The sequence below is a fragment of the Pinus tabuliformis genome, chromosome 9 (genome assembly GCF_031772625.1).
Source record: "Pinus tabuliformis cultivar Carrire ecotype Pingquan chromosome 9, CPIR1, whole genome shotgun sequence".
Classification (NCBI taxonomy): Eukaryota; Viridiplantae; Streptophyta; class Pinopsida; order Pinales; family Pinaceae; genus Pinus; species Pinus tabuliformis.
In genome coordinates this window covers 178,223,124-178,237,066 of record NC_142307.1, presented here as the reverse complement: position 1 = coordinate 178,237,066, position 13,943 = coordinate 178,223,124, and positions in this window count along the sequence as shown.

The window sequence follows — 13,943 nt, the reverse complement described above, 5'->3', positions numbered from 1 at the left end:
AAGCATTAAACACCCAATCATTCCAATCTCAAACCAACAACAATTCTTTGCAATAACAAAATTCCAACCTCCTGGATCTCATGGAGGAGAGATCCATATATAGATGTTTGGAGAGAGGATGAGTCAGCTTGAGATCTGACTAGTGTCCTCTCCCTCTGTCAGTTCTTGCTTCCACTTGGAGACTAAGAGCCTCTTACTCATCACTAGTCGAATTCATTGAGGCAAGTGTCATTGGAGAAGATTCTGGAAGATTCCAGGGTCTTTCCACCTCGTTGAATGAACTTGCCATTTGTCACTTCCCACTCAGCACACCCTGGTAGTGCTTCTACCTGCGTTGCAGTGCACCTAGCCAGTGTAATCTCTGCATTTCAGCGCAGACAGCTAGTGGAGCCTCTGAATTGATCATGAATTGACTTGTTTTTGAGCAATTTCTAGTGGAGAACTTCTGTGAATTGCTGTGGTTTGTTAGCCTTGTTCCTCTAGGGGTAGGAACAACATGTTTAGGGACTTTGGATCCCTTAGATTATGGACATTTCATGCTTATAGGTGTAAGGCACAAAAATGTCTATAACAGTTGCCCCCTAAAGTATGAGGCCGTTTATCGGGTGAAATGCTTTATTAGGAGGATCCGAAGTTCATCCAATGCTGGGAGGAGACCTGTACTAAGATACAATACAATACATTATTTTTCATACTTCTTTCATGATTTAGCTGAGGCGGGCATTCCCATGCTCAGCTTTATAAATTAATTTTTTTGTACATAGAACAGACAATCGTCTGATGGTAGACTGATAATTTTGATGAAATTATCATCCTTTGGGTAGGATGATCATCTGCTGCAATGATGTACATGTCAATGTCTTTATCTTTCCTGAATATATATCGCAGCCCGGATGGATGAAACTAGATCCGGGGTCTTCAAACTCGTTCGATCTTCACTCTAAGTACAAGTCGATCCATGTGAGAAATGTTCTGAAGTCAAACATGGAAAGACATCGCTTGATTACCGGTCAATGAGGTAAACCGTTAACAAGCGCGAGAGGAATCACGTATAATGATAATGGCACTCAAGGTACTGCAGTACAATTCACGTGGTGTGAAGAAAGGACTTGGCGTCGAACACCACGCAAAATCTTTCGGTCGAAGTTCATTGATGTATACCTGTCGCCGGAAGTGAGAAACTTGCCATTGAGGCATGCAAGCTTCAAAGTACTGAAGGGGGTGTTCCTAGATCAACTTCTTGGATAATGAGCTGATGTCGACAAGAAGCGATCCGTCAAAGGAGGGCCTTAATGAATCCCACATCAATGACACAGAACGGAGCTAATGATTTTGATGGAGGTGAAAACGATCTGATGACATATGATTCAGGGTGGCAGTCATGAAAGGATGAAGGATAATGTACGGCAATGGATGGGACACAGTTGACTTCTCTGAACGACTTCTCTTGAACATATGGCGACACTTATGCGATGGATCGGTAGCATTACCCCAAATATGTATGGTATGGTGAGACCATGGTGATGTGACCGGTGAATTAAACAACCCAACCCGATTGTGGTACGGAGGAAAAGTGTCATGTTCAAGAGTGACTTGCTACCATCAAAGTTTTCTTGATTTTCTCCCAATTTTCCCCAGTCATTGCTGACCAGTACCTCTTTATTTTTGTCAAGCTTGAGGAGGATAACATATGCTTGTTCTATAACTTTCCCTTCGGGCAAGCCCATCGCTATGTTTTAACGAGCCTAGCGATAGTGAAACTCATCCTCATCTAAAGACAAGTTTGTCGCTATTTAATGATTTTAACGAGTCTAACGACAAAGATAACTCGGTCCTTTTCATTTTTAGAGAGTCTGAAAAGGTACGTAAAGTCAACTCTGAAAGTCCTTTTTCGTCATCTAATCCCTTAAGTCCGAAAAAGTATAAAACAATACAGAAGCGATGAGTTTTCGATAGTTTTAACGAGCCGAACAAAACAAGCGCTCGATCTTTTTGTGCATTAATCCCTCAGGTCCAAAAAGATTAAAATCTAGAGGAGGGATAGCACTTCCGGTCGCTTTAACGAGCTGGAAGGCCAAAACTCGACAATCTTTTCATATTTTACGAGTCAGATGAAAAGAGCTTAAAGAAGACTCGTCTTTTGAGGAACGAGTGATAAAACGGGTTAGCAGCTGATTCCAGGTACGGGTTGGAATTTTCCATTCACGGCAGTGTCACAAGGATGGCTAGTGAAATCACTCTTCGCAACTGTTCCTCAAAATGGGTAAACAATCATATGGAGGTGAACAATCGGCCAATGGAAAAGTGGAGGTGACGGTGCAAACACGACCAAGGCTTTAATGGCTGATAATGTTACATTCATAGTGGTTATTTACCGGAAGATAGTTCATTTTTTAACGAGCTTAAACGCGGAAAAACACTGCTCAATCTTATGTTTATTTTTTAACGAGCATGAACTATGTGCTAAAATTGCTCGGATCTTGCGTTTATTTTTTAACGAGCATGAACTGTGTGCTAAAACTGCTCGATTATCCAGTCATATGATAATTATGTCTCATATAAAAATGGCAACTTTTGGAGTTTTTCCCCACATCCTTTGTTTATGCAAGTTAGGAAACGACTAATTCCAAAAAACGGATAAATAACTGCTCTTTGCTTGCACTCCGAAAGGTTTGCATGCCCCCAGGTATAAAGTATGATTTCAAGGTTACCCCTACTTCACTTCTACCAAAACATTTGTTTTACCGAGAGAGGCCTACCTCTTTCAGGTTACCCAAAGATTGTCCTATTCACAGAGCAAACAAAACACTTCTTTGGCGATGTCTACCGAGATAGACAAAGGTGAGTGACTCTGTTCTGTCAAACACATAACTTTGACAAAAGAATCTTATTCTAGAATAAACCTCTTCCAGCATGGGCGGGGTACAGACTAGTCATATTCTCCTGCGGAAACCTACCCTATACCCGAAGTTTTCCTGCCGAAGCAGACCAGGACGCATGCCCCCTGGGTTCCAGTCGTATCCTTCCGAATCACTCGCGCTCATCGGGAGGACGGACCGTGGGTTGAGACACTTCTTGCATGAAGAGACCATTTAGGGATGGTACATGACTATTTGCGATGCGTGATCTAGGAAATGAAAGCTGGTCCACGAGCTTGACCACTCTTCCTTCGTGCGGAAAACACATTACTCTAAAGAGTGAGGACACGATGGCTCCCATGCAATATATATAGTCTCGTCCAAGGAGTAGGTTATAATCCAAGGGTCCTTGAACGACCATCACGTTCATTTGAACGGTCTTCCCTTTCAATGTTATGGGCACATTGGGGAGGATCCCTAAAGGTCGACTGGTTCCTTTATCGAAGCCTGATAGATTTCTCATTTCAGGAAAAAGCGCTGGCGAACCAAGCGCTTTCCAAGCAATAGAGGAAAGGATACGCACAGATGCCCCCTCATCAATGATGGTGCCAACCATTACCATTCTGTATATTTGAACGATAATTCTGAATGGTATGCTTGCTGGCAACCGGGGTCTGCCTAGTTGGTTCCAGTCGAAGGATACAACTAGGTTGCTTGGTGGTGGGACCGAATAGACGGCCGGGTATGACTCTGATGAAGTTCCTTCCTGCGATAAAGGAATGGGAAAATTGCCCCCTTGTTCGTTGGAGTCTGTGTTGATGAAGAGAATTTGGACGGTGTCATCTTTATTCTCTTCTGTGATGGTATCATTCGAAGATAGAACCTCTGAAGTCAAGATCGGGTCAACTGCCGCCTCGACCTTTCGACTTTCGTCAGGTATGGATTCAGACGGTTCATCCTCAATGATAGGTGCTTCGGCTGACCACCTGAGCGGGCCAGCCGGGTTCTCAACTGGTGAAGGACTTGGCAGGAGTTTTTGATATCCAGGAGGAAGTCGCGCTGGTAAAACCAGGCGATCTTCCAAAACTCTTTTAGCCTTGTCTAAGAAGGGACAACGGTGGATGGCATGGTCACCTTCACACAGTTTGCAAGGAAATCTAGCTTTCCCTCTCTGTCCTGTGGCTTCACTTTCACTAGTTGACGGTGTGCTGTCAACATGGCTATCAGAGGTTGACGCCACCGAATTGTGCAAACGTGAAGACCAGTCCCTTAGTATCCGAGGGATGCAGGGACAATCTCTGTGGAAGTGGTCTCCCTTGCATATGACACATGGTGATTTAGGCCTAGTCAGTGCTGTGTGTGTATTTTTGTCAGACGACACTTGTTTTCCCCCAGTCGCTTTTGGCTCCTTCTTCTTCTTCTCTTTCTTCTTCTTTTCCTTCTTCTCCTTAGGAACTTGGTTTTTTGTTTTACCAGTTCCGTCAAGTGAAGAGGAAGGAGGAGAGGAAGAATTAAATGAAGTAGAAGGTTGGTGGGTAACTCTGGTCTGGTCTAACTGTTGATTCGCCTGTTCAGGAATAGTGGCGTTCTGAACGACATTGGTTGAAAAGAGCCAGACCGGCAAGCCAATTGTCAGTCCTGGAAGCGACAATGTAGCCATATGGGGTGCACCAACATCTCCCCAGGAGGAGAAGGGACTAGGATTTCCACCAAGGGGAATTCCTTGGTTGGTGTGCTCCATTTTCTCAACCTAAAGATCAACGCAGGAAGAAGGGGTGATTGTTCCATTTAAAATAAATTTTAACGACGCTTTAGACACAACTTGATTTTTCAATTTTAAAGAGTCGAGAAAAAGCTAAAGATGACTCTAGTCTCCTTCGATGTTTTAACGAGCCCGAAGTGACAAATGCTTAGATGGACTTTTTCCGTTATAGAGTCTGAAAAAGGCCAAAAGGAACTACTCTAGAGTTCTAGGTAGAGGGTGTGCCAAACTTTTCGCAAAACCGCAAAATACTTTTTAAGGTACGGGCGGTCAATCTTCCTGAATGCTGTGTTCAGTGCATTGCGATCAGTAGGGCGGCCGACACGGCTTCCTAAGGATAAAGGTTTTATGCCTATAGGGGTCTCCCAATATATACTCGACGGTACGTGGGAGCACAATCCGTACTGGCGCTATCGTCCCTCAGGAGGAATCACCCACCATCAGCGAGATCGACAGTCACCAGGCTTTACGACGTCGGAACACATCTCTAGCCTAGACCTCTATGTTGTGCATTAAGTTACAAAGCGTTGTTAAGTTCATTTAATTTATTTTAGGTTGATCTTTTTAGAATTTTGCCTTTTTGGATCACCACGAGATGTATGATACAATTCCTAAATGCAGTCTAAAGATGATAAGCAAGCTTTTATATCTTTTCAACAATGAAAATCCTAGCTACAAAGGGAAAAGAAAGACACCATCTTTTCTCAAAGAGCAATCAGCACACTCTAATGCACTTTTCCTAAATCAAGCATGCAAACTATCAAGATGCAAATGCACAATGCAAGTGTTTGTTTTCCGCTTTCTTAATATTGATGTCTAAAAAGAAAGCTTTTTGTACAACTTTGAATTTGCTTTTAAATGACAAATACAAAAAAGTTTACTTTTTCGAAATCAGAAAGGGTAGAAGAGAATACAACACTTTACGTCTTTCGAAATGAACACTTGTTTCGACACTTAAAAGAGACAAACTCAAACCAAAAGCAAAATTAAATGTATAGTCAACTGTAAACAGCCAATGAACTCTCTCCTAAGATCACAATCAACAGATCTGAATCAAGGGCTACAGGATGATTATTTCACTCTTGCAAAGGAAAACTGTAAATGACGCCACAAACACATAAAAACACTCACAGTCTTTTTGTACAAAAGGAGGCGGAATTTAAGCAGAGAAAAGGAGTTATCAGACAGGTACCTATGCTGGTTACAGGCTGCAAAAAATCAGAGATCAAAACAAGGCAAAACAGAGCAGAGAACCCCAGCTGCACAAGGCCTAACTGGATCAACGCACCCTCAACACAGAGGTTTTGACATTCAGCGCAGGTAGCCTTCACGGGACCTACGTTGAAATGCAGAACCTCTTCACAGAGTCTGCGCTGAAGGAGAAACGAGAGTTCCTCACTGGGTTCTGGGTCACAGTTTGCTGATTAATCTACGGTTTCAGGCCAAATAAAAGCAACAAGCAAGGTACAATCAAAGGGATGCTTTGAGGGAGAACTAAGATCTATCAAAAAGGATCATCAAATCATTTGTGAGTCCATTGTTCAGATCATAGACAAATCCAGTGATTGGATCAAAGCAGCAGCTGTCTACTTTGCATCTGAGAATAGCAGATGCAGTTTGATTGTTGCCGTTGAGTCTATGAAACAAACAATGATAGAGACACAAATAAAATGACTAAACAGATCTCCCCAGTGGAGTCGCCAATTTGTTGTGGGGAAAAATGCCTATGCAGGACGATCCTATCCACCTAAGGTGTGACAGTGCCTTAGCAACAAACAGAAACAGCTATTCTAGTATTCTTCCTTTATGAATTAAGAATGAAGAGAGATGGATGGACTAACCGGTGTCTTCCATTTGTCCCTCGATCCAGTTTCTCTTCTCTTTGAGATTTCCCAGCTCCTTGCCTTCTCGCTTGCCCAGCTTCAACAGGTCCCTGCAAGATCACAAGAAGAAAATACTACACAAAGACATAGATTCATATTCATAACTAGTTCAGGATTAGAAATAAACTAAACATACTAATGCAATCATACATCAAAGATACATCAGTATATAGGAGAAACCAAGATAGCTTTATTGATGAATAACAAGGTTCAGGGGGAGATACAACCAAGAGGGCTCCAATCCAGCATCTCCTTCCCAGCAAATGAAATTCCTATCTTCACCTCCCTTCAAAGCATTAAACACCCAATGATTCCAATCTCAAACTAACAGCAATTCTTTGCAATAACAAAATTCCAACCTCCTGGATCTCATGGAGGAGAGATCCATATATAGATGTTTGGAGAGAGGATGATTCAGCTTGAGATCTGACTAGTGTCCTCTCCCTCTGTCAGTTCTTGCTTCCACTTGGAGACTAAGAGCCTCTTACTCATCACTAGTCGAATTCATTGAGGCAAGTGTCATTGGAGAAGATTCTCGAAGCTTCCAGGGTCTTTCCACCTCGTTGAATGAACTTGCCATTTGTCACTTCCCGCTCAGCGCACCCTGGTAGTGCTTCTACCTGCGTTGCAGTGCACCTAGCCAGTGTAATCTCTGCATTTCAGCGCAGACAGCTAGTGGAGCCTCTAAATTGATCCTGAATTGACTGGTTTTTGAGCAGTTTCTGATGGAGAACTTCTGTGAATTGCTGTGGTTTGTTAGCCTTGTTCCTCTAGGGGTAGGAACAACATGTTTAGGGACTTTGGATCCCTTAGATTATGGACATTTCATTCTTATAGCTGTAAGGCACAAAAATGTCTATAACAATAGTATAAGGATTTACAAGAAATGACCAAAGTTTGCAAGCAAGTGGTGTGATGGGGAGAGAATATGATGTCGACTAAATGGACACAAGCTAGGATGATGGGAAGCCATGGGTGGAAATAAATTTTTAAGGCGATTTCAAGGTGAGGTGAGCATTGTATATGATTGTTGAGTGGATCTTAAGGAGTACATGAAAAATATGGATCACCATGGGCTAGAGATATAGTGAGAAAAATGTTACATAGTTGCATGGATGAGAGAATGTAGATGAAGTCCAAGTTGTTGAGGGTTAGTGAAGGAGCTAGCATGTTATGGAGACTGCAATAGTGAATAAACACCCTAGAGTGTTTGGTCAAAGTTGTAAAGCCTGTCCATAGGTAATATTTAATTCCTAATATTATTGTAAGACTTATTATTTGGGTATACATATTGTAGTGTAGTAGAACATGATATCATTGCTAGAAAGGTAGGAAGGAGGAAACAAAAATTTCACATAAAAAAAATATTATTTGTTTCTCTTTTATTGATCACACAAACTTGACTTGAATTAATTATAATGAACCCATCATGGGGTATTTACACATTTTAACTCGCGACTCAACTGATGCTAACTTCAACATGCAAACACTAACTAAATTTAACCTTTCCTAATATAGAGGAACTCGAACTTCTGATATTGGACTCAAATTAGCTTAACTCAACTCAACCAATCACTTCATGCACATGGGAGTAATTACAATTGCCAACACTCCCCCTTAATTATGACCATATGACTCAACATAACTCAAACATGACTCAATTATGTTTGCTAGGCCTACAATAAAAATTGACTCAATCATCCCTTAAACATGCTCGTTGGTCTACCTCTCAGCTAAGCTTACAATGATTTTAAAAACCTTACAAATTTGAATTTTCTTTTTCGTTTCTTCCAAATTCTATACCCTCGAAATTGCTTCGTTTTCTACTACGATTTCTTGTTTTAAGCTCCATATTTCTTTACTTGTTCTTGCTAAAATGTTTCTTTTTCTCTTGTATTCATCCTGAAAAGTAATTTGATCTTGCCTTCTACAACTTCCTGTTCAACAATTCTTTCACTCATGGACTACTCCCACAACTCTTCATCTTGAAACTTTCTTCTTTCGTCTGCTTCTTACGCTTCATAGTCTTGAATTTCTTTCTACCATATTTCTTGATAGAAGAATCTATATATTCTTGAATCCATTTTTGAAAAATTATTTCAATGATTTCATATTTTCCTTTAGAAATGTCCATCTCTTTCTCTTCACTTTCATCATCAGGTATTGTTGCTTTTTTCCTATACACTACACACTCAAGATCAATGTTAGAAATATATGCATTATGATTTGTAGTGAGAGATTTATTATCTTCCTCTTCCTTGTCTACCTTCTTTTCCACTCCTTTACAAACCCTTGTTGTTGCAAACAAGTTTCCTTCCACTTGGCTTCCAGACCCAAGTAGGCTTCTCTCACTAAATAACAAAAGATTAATGGGTTCTTTCTGTTGCTTCATGTGCAACCACTCATCACTAGTTAAATTATCTTCATCAAATTTAACATCAACATTATTCTCATCCACTATATTGTGGGATATTTGAGCATGCATATGCTCATTAACAATTCAACTTCACCAAATTTATCAGTTGCGATTGGATTCACCAACTCACATCTCACTTTGTCGTCATCATCCACATGTGTTTCATCATAGAGGGATACACCATTATCTCCACCATACACATGAATATGCTCTTGCTTTTCTTTACACATATATGCTTCAACTTCTCTCTTTGAAATATTTGTTGCGACTTCTTCATCTTCCACATGTGTGGCTACTTCAATGTTTTCACTCTCTTTTTCTACTATTACAAACTTCTCTACCTATGACATAACTTGTTGCTATATGTCACTCTCCTTTGTGCCAAATTTTTCTTCCAAGATCTTCCATGTTTCCTTGGAAGTTGTAGCTTTTAGTTCCTTGCAGAAAAACTCCTCATCCAATGTTTTTTTTTTCTAAAATTCAATACTAAAGTAGTGCATACTTCATCATATGGGTCACTATACAAATACTAAATTAATTCTTTACCTCAAAGAAAATTTAGAATTTGATAACCCAGTAATAAAAATATGTACCAGTCAGTATATGAGGTTGTATAAGATCTAGGCTACAGTAATCACCCTAGATCTCTTCTCCATCTTTTTCTAGACATCGTAGTTCCTTGAATCCTACCAGAAACTCTCTAAACATGGTAGTGATCTCTTCCTCTTCTTTTTATATCTTTTCTTAATTTTCTTTAGTCTTTCCTTGTAACCCATCACTATTGTATTTCTCCCGTCTTCTTTCTACTTTCCTTATTGTATGAGGCTTCTCTCCATATCTCCCAACAAAAAAAATATAACTTTTAATATGTGCCCCCATATGACACAATCTTCACCCAAAACAATGCCATGCTTGACAAAACATAAATTTCTTCATACCAAATGTTGAGGAAAATTAATTACCTATCATTTAATTTCAACTGGGGGTTTCGTAAAACTTGTAAAGCATGTGTGCACTATATAAGCTAGAATCAACTTCCAGTTTAGATCAATCTAACTACGAAACCAAATAATGACAAACCAAATTCACCTATTCAATTTCAAAAATAATTTCAAAATAAATTATAGTACAGTGCGTGGAATTGAGATATTAATATATCACACTTGCAGGAATTGAAATCTTCATCTACCACACTTGTAGGAATTGAAAAGCATACCACTCTTTTAGAAATGAAATTGCATGAAATGAAATATACTCTAAGGGATCACGTGTGCATTATCAAATCAAGATCCTACAAAATTAATAATAAAAACCACATAATATGAAATGAAAAAAAAAAAATCATTTTTATCCTCTAGATATGAAAGAAAATAAAAAAAATCACTCTTATAAGTTTTAACCATTTAATTCACTTTTAATACTAGAAATCATTAGCTTTTGGAAAACACAAAGGCAACCCCATGTAATCATGAAATGGAGGCTAGTGAAGGTTATATCGTCATGGAGTTGTGACATATGAGTGAAATGGTGGTGATAAAGGTGAAAGTGGATGATATTTTGAATAAATTTTGGAGACTCTACATCCCCCCTAACTGATGTTATTTAATATCCTCATGCAATATATTTCATTGCTTAATCATGATTTTCTTTTGAATGAGCTTGGCTTATATCAATTGTCCTTAAACTTTGCATTTGTCAATTTCATTTCTTTTTGCAAAGTATTCCTTGTTTTATATTGAATTGAAACATGTTTGGTTAGTTCTTGTGTGACAACCAAATCGTAATTGGTATTGGTTCTTGTGTTTCAATACCTTGTTTCTTTTTGTTGCTACAAGATTCACTAAAAATGTTGAAGAATGCATCTTTAAATCAGCGATATAATATGCTCATCATTTAGGCATTATTTGCAAATCACATAACTTTTGAACCATAATTCAATCATAGTGATTAGGAAAAGTATGTTTGGATGAAATGAAGTGAAATTGAATGAAGTGATTATGAAGAGTAATCGTAAATGGATGTCCCATCCCTCCCCAACTAAAGGTGTTTACATTTTTTTTCAAATGAGAAAGGAAATATGGTGAAGTATTTTCCGAAAATTATAATTATAGTATTCAAGGAATTCTATTATTAAAATATAGAAAAGAACATACTTTTACTTACCTAGGAAGTGGAAAAACTATGCATATGTAGAGAAGTTGTAGCTGTTGTTGGATCATGGAATAGAATGTAGAATTTCATCTGCTTCTTGGTTGCATAAATGGTGGATGAAGTAGTGAAAGTGGAGTCTTTATTGTTGGTACTAAATGTGCTATATCCGCTGGAAAATGATTAAATGATATAGTATCCACCTGCTACAAAACCTGATGGTACAATTCTAATCATGCGAATAAATGTGTTGTTGTCGAGCATGAAGAGAAGTCATTGGATTACCAACCATTGATGAATGTCGTTAACCAATGCAAGGCATGCCAAGTGAGAATAGATGAGCTGATGTCGAGCCACTTGAAAGATCCAACGCTCAAGGGACATTGATGTATTCCCATGATTTTTGGCAAGATAACTTGGCATTGATGCATACAAGCCCCAAGGTACTAATAATAACTCTAGCCCTGAACCTAGATATTGTACTGATGTCGATAGGCCAAGACTTATTAGAAGTGAGGCATTATGAATCCCCCATCATCTAACACGAGTATGGAATAATGATTTTGGAAGGACTATGGATGGAAAATTTTGTAGTGGATCAAGGTTTATTTAATGGGAAGTAAAATGATAAGAGGCTAAACAAGCGAATGGAAATCAAATAGACAGATCAACATCTAAGTGAGTTGAATGTCTCTATGAATGGAAATTAAGAAAAATGTGAATGGAAAATGTAAATGGAAAATGTGGAGGAAACATGCGACTCTTTGTAAGGAAAATGGTGATGATGATGCTTAGCAAAAATTCTTGGATAGCTTGTGAGTTTGGAGAGGAAAATGATGGCATTTGTGAATGATAGAAATCGTTTTAATTGGTGCATGTTTCTTGAAATTGGTTGTAGAAAACCAATCATACATAATTGGCTTCCTTAAATTCTCTGATTTCTTGGAACCTGAAAACAAACATGGCACTAATATGGAAACAAGCGTGAGTGTGTTCAAAGAGAATTGATCAATTTCTCTAGGTTCATACGAAAAATTTGCATAATTGACAGGTTCATGACGTATTTTCATTTCAAATGGTTAGTACAATTTCACAATCATGATAATAAATCCAATTTCTAAGAGAAAACAATTTCCTCAATTTATGTTTGAATCATAGAATTTCATAAAGATAAAGAAATATTATTCGTGAATGCTTAATGATTCCTGCAAAACAATCCTCAATTAAAAACTTAATCAATTGATCCTGCGGATAAAGCGCCTTTATAATTCTTCTTCCCTCCTACATCATGCTTGAAAACATCATCATTAGACGAAACCAATAAATTTTGACCATGATTTTCTGATTAGAATGCATTGTTGACAAATAGAACATTGAGTTAAATACATAGCTACAGAATTATTTTTCACTTGCAGAATTGTGGTTCAACTGCAGAATTGTGGTTGAACTCCATAATTGTGTAGTTTATGTAGCTAAAATCCTAAACATATAGTTAAGTACACACAAATATGCATTTTTGTTATGAACAAATACCCAGTCCAATCCTCAAATTGATCAATACCTCTTCCAAAAAAGTTAGAAAATAGCACAATTTTTTTTATTAAAATATTTTTTTTAAATAAATAAATATAACAATTTTTTTTTTTTTTTATGTATGTTTTAAAATTAAAAAAAAAACACTTCATTGATCTCTCTCTCTCTCTCTCTCTCTCTCTCTCTCTCTATATATATATATATATATATATATATATAGATATATATATATATATATATATGTATGTATGTATGTATGTATGTATGTATATATATGTGTATATATATATATATATATATATATATATATATATATATATATATATATCTATAAAATTATAAAATTCTAAAAAAAATACAATTAAGAAAAAAAGGCAATCAAGCTTGATTTTATTTTTCCTAATTTATCTACCTAATTTTTTTTTTTAATTTTTAAGTATATGAATGTTTCCAATAAATCCATGTGTGTAAAAAAAAAATATATATGCTCATATGCAGGTTTGAAATATATTCTTTGATACGTACTCGTGCATGAGAGACCATTTGTCTTGATTGAGATGATGTCAGAAGGTATTGAAGAATGGAACATTGGGATCTAATGACTGTCTTGAACCAAGATTCAATATAATATTGTCTTCCTTGGCTTCCTTCTATCATGTAATGCAAGTCCTCACATATGTGATCTCCATTAATGGAATTTGGTGATAGGCATGCATGAAACTTTTCAATCTTAGGTTCCAAAAACTGCTCTTTATCGATGGCCATCCACGATTCTTGGATCTTATCTAAATATTCTTCTTCTAGTTGTTGTTCTTCAATGGTCTGTTGGTGAATAATTTTGCAATACCTCAACATTTTAAGTGGATTGAGGTTTTTTATTGTTGGGGATTCAAAACGTTTGTGCAGGTAGTGGAGTGGGAATGGGTCTTTGGGGTGTTTGTGTGTGTGGTAATGGGAAAGGTTGAATTGAGATTCACTGAGGGAGAAACTGATTTTGTGGTGGAGGTGAATGGTATGGATAACATTGATATTGGTATGGAGGATAGTGAGGGAAAGATTGAGTATATGGTGGATTTCCTCTATAAGTGTCTTCCCAACGCTGTTTCCAAGATTGGTTTTGAGATTTGGATTGAGATGGACAAGGTTGCCAAGGCAAAGGTGTTTGCCAATTACTTTGAGATTGTTGTGCATAACCTTGAAATTATGCACAAGGATATTGCATCATATTGGGTTTATTAGGCTTCCATGGTCCTCTTGGAGCTTGAGTCACTTCATTATCCTTTTGGTAAACCGCCTTTAACCCTGGTAATGATGGAAAATCCTTAGTAGCATGTGATCCTAAA